Raw genomic sequence first — 7265 nt, 5'->3', positions numbered from 1 at the left:
GATCTCTCACTTTCCCTGTGCGGAAGTACTGAGGGAAGGCCCTGTGAGAACGTATTGGCTGCCTGCAAGCTAGGAAGAGCTCTCACCAGGAACCAAAACAGCTGACACCTTGATCTTGGACTTGCCAGTCTCCAGATCTGTGAGAAAATTAATTTCTCTGGTTTAAATTAGCCTTTCAGTCAGTTTGTTATGGCAGACTGAGACACCATCTGAACCGTTTCTAAGTGCAGTTCAGTACTATTATGTATATTCACATCGTAATGCGACCAGGCTCCAGAACTCTGTTCATCTTGCCAAACTGGAACTATGTGCATTAAGCAACTTTCCACTCCCTCTCCCTCCACTCCCTGGCAATCACCATTTTACTTTTCGTCTCTGAATTTGACTACTCTAGCTACCTCATATAAGTGGAATCACACAGTATTTGTTGTTTTGTGACTGCCTTAGTTCACTGAGCATAATATCCTCAAAGTTCATCCATGTTGTAGCATGTGACCGGATTTCCTTCCTTTTTAAGGCTGAATAATAATTCTCTGTATGTGTACACTTCACTTTGTTTATCTTCATCTGTCAGTGGACACTTGGGTTCCTTCCACCTTTTGGCTGTTGTGAATAATGCTTTTATGAACGTGGGTGTGCAAATCTCTCTTTGAGATCCTGCTTTCAGTTCTTTGGAGTATTATGTCCAGAGTGGGGTTGCTGGATTATATTACAGTTCTACTTTTAATTTTTTTGAGGACCTACCATACTGTTTTCCCTAGTGTCTATACCAGGTCACATTTCTATTAAGTGTACAGGTTTCCATTTACTTCTACGTCCTCGTCAGCACTTGTTATTTTCTTTTATAGTAATGTGAGGTAATCTGTCATGGTTTTGATTTGCATTTCCCTGTTGATTAGTGATGTTGAGTGTCTTTTCATGAGCTTGCTAGCCATTTGTATGTCTTATTTGCCGAAATGCCTATTCATGTCCTTTAGTTATTTTTTAATTGGGTTTTTTATTATTGTTGAATTGTAGGAGCTCTCTCTATATTCTGGATAGTAACCCCCTATTAGATACAGGATTTGCAGATATTTTCTTTCGTTACATAGGTTGTCTTTTCACTCCGTTAATTGCGTCCTTTGATGCACAGAGCTTTTAATTTTGTAGTCCAATTTATCTAGTTTTACTCTGGTTGCCTGTGCTTTTGTTCTCATATCTCAGAAATCATTGCTTGTGAGGATTTCCTGTCATTCTATCTTTAGTTTTCTGGTAAGGCTGTGTCTCCATTGTTTCTTTGCCTTTCTGTTGTTGTCTATTATTTCTGTGTGGTGGTATTCTATGATGTTTCCCTCTGTTTCTTCTTTTATTACAGTATATATTTCAGTTCTGGATTTTTTTTGAGTGGTTACCTTTAAGTTTATGTAAAAGAAAGTTTGATATTTAGAGTATTCCATTTTCTTCAGCACGCTTACTTTCTCCATTCCCATATTCCGGTTCAGGCCTTTACTCTCCCCCTTTTTGAGTTGTGGTTGCCACAAATTGTCCCTGTTGATGGTGGTCGAATAGCCTCCTTTAGTATTTCTTGTAGTGCAGGTCGTGTATTAGAAAATTCCCTCTCCTTCTGTATGTCTGGAAAGGTCTTTATTCCTCCTTCATATCTAAAGGATATGTTTGCTGGATATATTATTCTTGGCTCATGGTTTCTCTCTTTCAATAGTTTGAATATTTGGTTCCACTCCCTCCTGGCTTGTAGAGTTTCTGCTGAAAAATCTGATGATAATCTAATGGGTTTTCCTTTGTAAGTTACCGTCTTCTTTTCCCTGGCTGCCTTGAGGATTCTTTCTTTGTCGTTGATTTTAGACAGCTTCAATGCAATGTGCATTGGAGAAGGTCTGTTGGGATTGAGGTAACTAGGTGTTCTATTTGCTTCTTGGATTCGAAGGTCCAGTTCTGTCCCCAAATTTGGGAAGTTCTCATCGACAATTTGTTTGAATATATTCTCTGTTCCCTTCTCTCTTTCTTCTCCTTCTGGTATGCCCATTATTCTTATATTGCTCTTTCTGATGGAGTCAGAAAGTTCTTGTAGAGTTCTTTCATTTCTTTTAAGTCTCAAGTCTCTTTCTTCTTCAATTTGTGTCATTTCCAGGTTTCTATCTTCGATGTCACTGATTCTTTGCTCCATCTGGTCAACTCTACTACCTAAGCTGGTTATTTCATTCTTAATTTCTTCTATTGAGTTCTTAATCTCCAGAAATTCTATTTGGTTCTTTTTTAAGATTTCAATCTCTTTCGTAAAATGCTCATGCTGTTCTTTGATTGAGTTTCTGAGTTCATTTAACTGCCTATCTGTGTTTTCTTGTATCTCGTTGAGTTTTTTCAGAACTGCAATCTTGAATTCTCTGTCATTTAAGTCACATATTTCTATATCTTTAAGTGCCTTCTCTGGAGATTTTTCACTTTCTTTCTGAGCTATCTTGTTGCCTTGGTTATTCATGGCGATTACTGGTTTACTATTTCTCTTCCTAGACATCTACAGGAGTGGCTTCTGCAACAGGTTGATAGAAAGCGGTCTTTCTTTTGTTTGCCAGTACTTGTTGGTAGAATGTTTTATTATTTCTCCAACTGCAACTTATTTGTCTTCTCCCACACGGTAGTGCTATGTTTTCTCTGCACTATTCCAATTTCTCACACAATGGGGGGATTCCCTGAGAGACGGGCTTCTCCTCTGTTAATAGTTCGTCTAGGTCACAGGGCGCAGTGTCCCGGTGGGTATGCGGAGAGCTTTTGATGTTCCAAAGCTCTTCCGGCTCCTGATTCAGAGCCCGTATGTTTCAGCAGTTCTATTTACTCCTGCAGGGATCCGCCCAGATAGGTGGGGTCAGGGGCGGGGTGAGTTGTGAGAGGTGGCCCAGAGCAATGGCTGCGACCACCACCACAGCTGGTCCTGCTTCCACAGCTCTCTCCCCTTTGCCGGAATTAGTTGGGCTGTGAATTTGTGTCTGTGGTCACAGTTCTCAAGATAGCAAATTTTCTGTTGTTTTGATCTGACACTGCTACTGTTTCGCTTCTAGCACCGGGCAGGTGGGGGCGGGGCGAGCTCTGGGAGGGGTGGGAGGGGGCGGCTGGTCTCAGTGCCTAAGGCTCCGTTCTCTGCTCGGCAGTGCGGGCTCAAACCACCGTTTTCAGCCTTTTTCCCTCAGTCTTTTCTCCGAGGTCTCTGCCGTGAGCGTTGGGTTCAGCCATGTTATATGCTGTCCCCTCTGCCCTGTGGGCCATAAGCGGAGCCCTAGCAGTCCGAGTTCTTCCCTCTCCCGCAGCTGCGGTGGTTCCGGGAAGCAGCGAGCTCGGCGCACTGAGCTGGGTCTGCGTCCTGCGCCCACGCGTCTCTGTCTCCGCGCGCTTCTCCCTTTCCTCCTCCCTCCACTCACGCGAGTCTCCCACCTGTAGGTGATTTCAGTCGGTAGTGGGCCTCTTCGTCTTGCCTGTCTGCTGTGCAGGGAGTCCTTTGTGGAGTTTTTGTTGTTCGATTCTTTGTAAATTCCAGGGGAGCTTTACAGAGGCTCACCTCACGCCACCATTTTTCCGGAAGTCTCCTCCATCATTCGGTGTCTTTCTTTTTACTCTGTCATAAAAACTACTGAATTACCACAGCACTAAAGATAATATTCTGATGTGGTAACTTTGTGATCACCATCTATAAGATCAACTTCTAAATCAGGTGTACTTGTGTGGGGGCAGAGCCCCAGAAAGTAGTTTACAGGCTCTCGGCCTCACGTGGAGGAGTGCTGGCTCGGGTAGTAGATGGCCGTCAGCTGTGGCTGATTGGCCGTCAGCTGTAGCCATTGAGCCATTAGCCGCTAATATAACTGCTGCGGCTACGAAGGAGAAGAGAGGGAGAGAATGGGGGCTGGCAAGAAGATGGCGGCTGGGCTGGCAAGTGTGGATGGCGGTTTGCGGACAGTGTGGATCCAGCCTCCATTGAGAGTATAGTGCCGCCAGAGAGAATATAGTGGTATGACTCCCCCACCTATGGCTCCGTGGGTGTTCCTTTTTGGCCTCATGTCGTGCGGGGAGGCCTGCAGGGTCTCTGGTCCCGCTCTCCACACAAGAACGCAGGATATGGTGAGGCCAAAAAGGAACACCCACGGAGCCATAGGTAGGGGAGTCATACCACTACGGTCTCACTGGAGGCTGGGTTCACTGGACGTGCGACCTGCTGTCCGTTTTGTCTGCAACCCACCGACGACTCTCTTTCACTCTCCTCCACTCTCCTCTGCTCTCCTTCGTAGCCGCAGCAGTTATATTAGCGGCTAATGGCTCAATGGCTACAGCTGACGGCCAATCAGCCACAGCTGACGGCCATCTACTACCCGAGCCAGCACCCCTCTACGTAAGGCCGAGAGCCTGTAAACTACTCTCTGGGGCTCTGTCCCCACACTCCACCCCTACAGGTTCTTGCCTCACAATCTAGGTGACAAGCGTCTTCTGCGAGGGTCCCTGTGCCATATTAGTCTACTGACACCTACGGACGAAAAGAAACGGTAGACTTAGGAACCAACAATGGCAAATCCCTTCCATCTGGGAGGATACATGCCAGCTTCTTGTCCTGGGAAAGGAGGGTCGCTGCCACTGGCACCTTTCCCGGTTTGTGGTACCAGACCTTTATGGCAGTGCTTGGGGTCCCTTGCATAGTTTCAACATGTAACAGAACAGGGGACCCCATAATAGGCCATAGTGAGAGCACATAGTTTCCTCGCAAAATCATCCCGGTATCGGGACCTCTGTATACTACAGTCACTTGAGGTGGCCACTCAGCCACCACCCCTGGCGTCACTTGCAAATCGTGAGTCAAACCGGCCCCCCATGGGGCTATCAGACCCAACCACCGACAGTGGGGGCTTTTGACCTGCCAGGGCCAAGTCCATTGCTGCCGTTCCCCTGCTTCCAAGCATGTGGGTGCTGGCAGCAAAATGTTCCCATTTCTGCCGTAGCCTGGCTTTAACAGAGTCTCACTGGTGGTAACTTGTAATTGAATGGGAGCGGCCGTTCGATGTAGCAGAGCTTCTATTGGCGCGGGCCCTCCCTTCCGTGGTCTCTCATTCAGGACTCTCAGGACGTCCCATAGACGCGAGGCCCAGTCACGCATCGTGGGAGGGTGTTTTGACACCCGGAGACCTTGCTTCAAAAGACCATTATAACGTTCAATCATGCCAGCTGCTTGCGGATTGTACGGGGTGTGAAACAACCATTGCACGTCCATCCTGGCAGCCCAGCGCTGCACTTCTTGCCCCGTAAAATGGGTACCCCTGTCACTTTCAATGACTTGGGGGCGCCCATAGAGGGCGCACAGCCGTGTAAGGGCGACCACTGTATGCTGCTGATCCGCAGCCCGACAGGGCCAAGCAAACATCAACCCCGTAGCAGTGTCCACTGCTGTAAATGCATATATCGCATTGCAGGCCTTAGGCAGGGGTCCAATGTAATCCACTTGCCAGCGAGTGAGGGGCACCCTCCCTCGCGTAATCTGCTGTGTCTCCCAGGGGAGCCTCCGCCTTTGGGGGCTGTCCTGGGCACAGACGGCACAGTCATAGCAGGCATCTGCTATCTCCTGCCATTTCAAAGGCAGGCCCCAGCGTCTGCTCACCTGCCACATGGTTCGGCTTCCAGCGTGCTGTAATTTCCTATGCAGCCAGTGGGCCACATTAGTGGCAGGAGCCCGCTGTAACCATCGTACCCGTGCTAGGGCGTCTGCTTCATCATTACCTGGGGACACTAAGGGGGAGTGACCTGTGACATGCATTAAGGTCACCTCCTTTCTCTGCCCTAGGTCCCAGAGGTCCTGCCACATGGCTTGACCCCACAGTGGACGGTGTCCCACCAACCAGTTTTGGTGTTTCCATGTAGGGAGCCACAACGTTAGGCCCCGGAACACCGCCCAGCTGTCAGTGCAAATAACTAGGGGCCCAGGCTCATGGCTGATCACCATCCACACAGCCCGTAATTCAGCCCACTGGCTACTCTGGCCCATCCCAGTATCAAACCAAATGGTGTCTGTTTTGGGCTGCACACCAATAGCCGTCCAAACAGCTGCAGCCCCTCGGCTAGAACCATCGGTAAACCAGGCATCCTCAGGTACTGGGGACTGTCCTTCTTTGTAGGGCGAGGGCTCCAAGTCCTCCCCTCTAGGCAGAGCACTTGGCTCAGCCTGGGCTACAAGCTCCACAGGCCCCAGGACCTGTTGTAGCTCTGTGCTCAAAGGGCTTGAACTAAGGGTGCTACGTTGCTCCAAGTAGGCACCCCACTTGGCGAGGGTGGTGGTCTGTGCCACCCCCGTTTTGGGTCCCTGGGTCCACGTACGGACCCACCCCTGGACAGGATATGTTGTTCTAACCAACACACATGCCGTTCCTGTGATGGCTTCTGTGGCCACTAGGGCTGCATACACAGCAGCCAGCTGTTTCTCTATTAGAGAGTAGCGGACCTCCGCTCCTTTCCATAATTGGGACCAAAATCCCACTGGCAACCGGAGACGCTCCTGCCGTTGCCAGAGGCCCCATCCATACCCCTCTTGGGTTACGTGAACATCAAGTTCAAATGGGTGGCCTGGGTCCACTACTTGCAGAGCCTGTGCCTGCTGCACTGCCCGTTTCGTGTCAACGAAGGCTTGCTCTATAGCCTCAGTCCAATCCCATGAGGCCCCCTTTTTTATCATCTTGTACAAGGGCCTTGCCATTTGTGCTAAATGGGGTACAAATGCCCGCCAATATCCTAGCAGACCCAAATACGTCTGCAGTTGGGAGACCTTGGTCGGCCGGGGAAAGGCTTGTATTTTGTCAATGATTGCCTCAGGTATAACCTTTGTCTTACCCGACCACACAACACCCAAAAACTTGACGGATAAGCCAGGGCCTTGGACCTTTTCCTCATTCACCGCCCAGCCGCGTGACTTCAGGTGGTGGAGAAGAGAGGGAGCTGCTTGCTCTAAATCAGAAAGAGAATCTGAGGTTAACAGAATGTCATCAACATAATGAAACAAGGCCACAGAGGATGGGTGATCCCACTGTGCCAAATCCTGGGCCACAAGCCCGTGGCAGATAGTGGGGCTGTGCAAGTATCCTTGCGGAAGGACTTGAAAAGTCCACTGACGCCCATCCCACGTAAAAGCAAACTGCTCTTGACACTCGGGTGCAATGTCAATGGAGAAAAAAGCATTGGCCAAGTCCACTACATAGTGATATGTCCCTAGGCGGACAGTCAGACGATCCATTAAATCATGAATTGAA

The 7265-nt window shown here is 48.9% G+C and overlaps 1 protein-coding gene across 3 annotated transcripts in view; it reads left to right on the top strand.

Annotated features, from left to right (window-relative positions):
• Positions 1-7265, top strand: part of LOC141570059 (dual specificity tyrosine-phosphorylation-regulated kinase 4) — a 53806-nt gene that overhangs the window by 1249 nt on the left and 45292 nt on the right. The window lies entirely within an intron of this gene.

The sequence above is a fragment of the Rhinolophus sinicus genome, chromosome 1, assembly GCF_057876585.1.
Source record: "Rhinolophus sinicus isolate RSI-liver-muscle chromosome 1, RSI-T2T, whole genome shotgun sequence".
Taxonomy (NCBI): Eukaryota; Metazoa; Chordata; class Mammalia; order Chiroptera; family Rhinolophidae; genus Rhinolophus; species Rhinolophus sinicus.
This window is presented reverse-complemented; position numbering and strand designations above follow the sequence as displayed.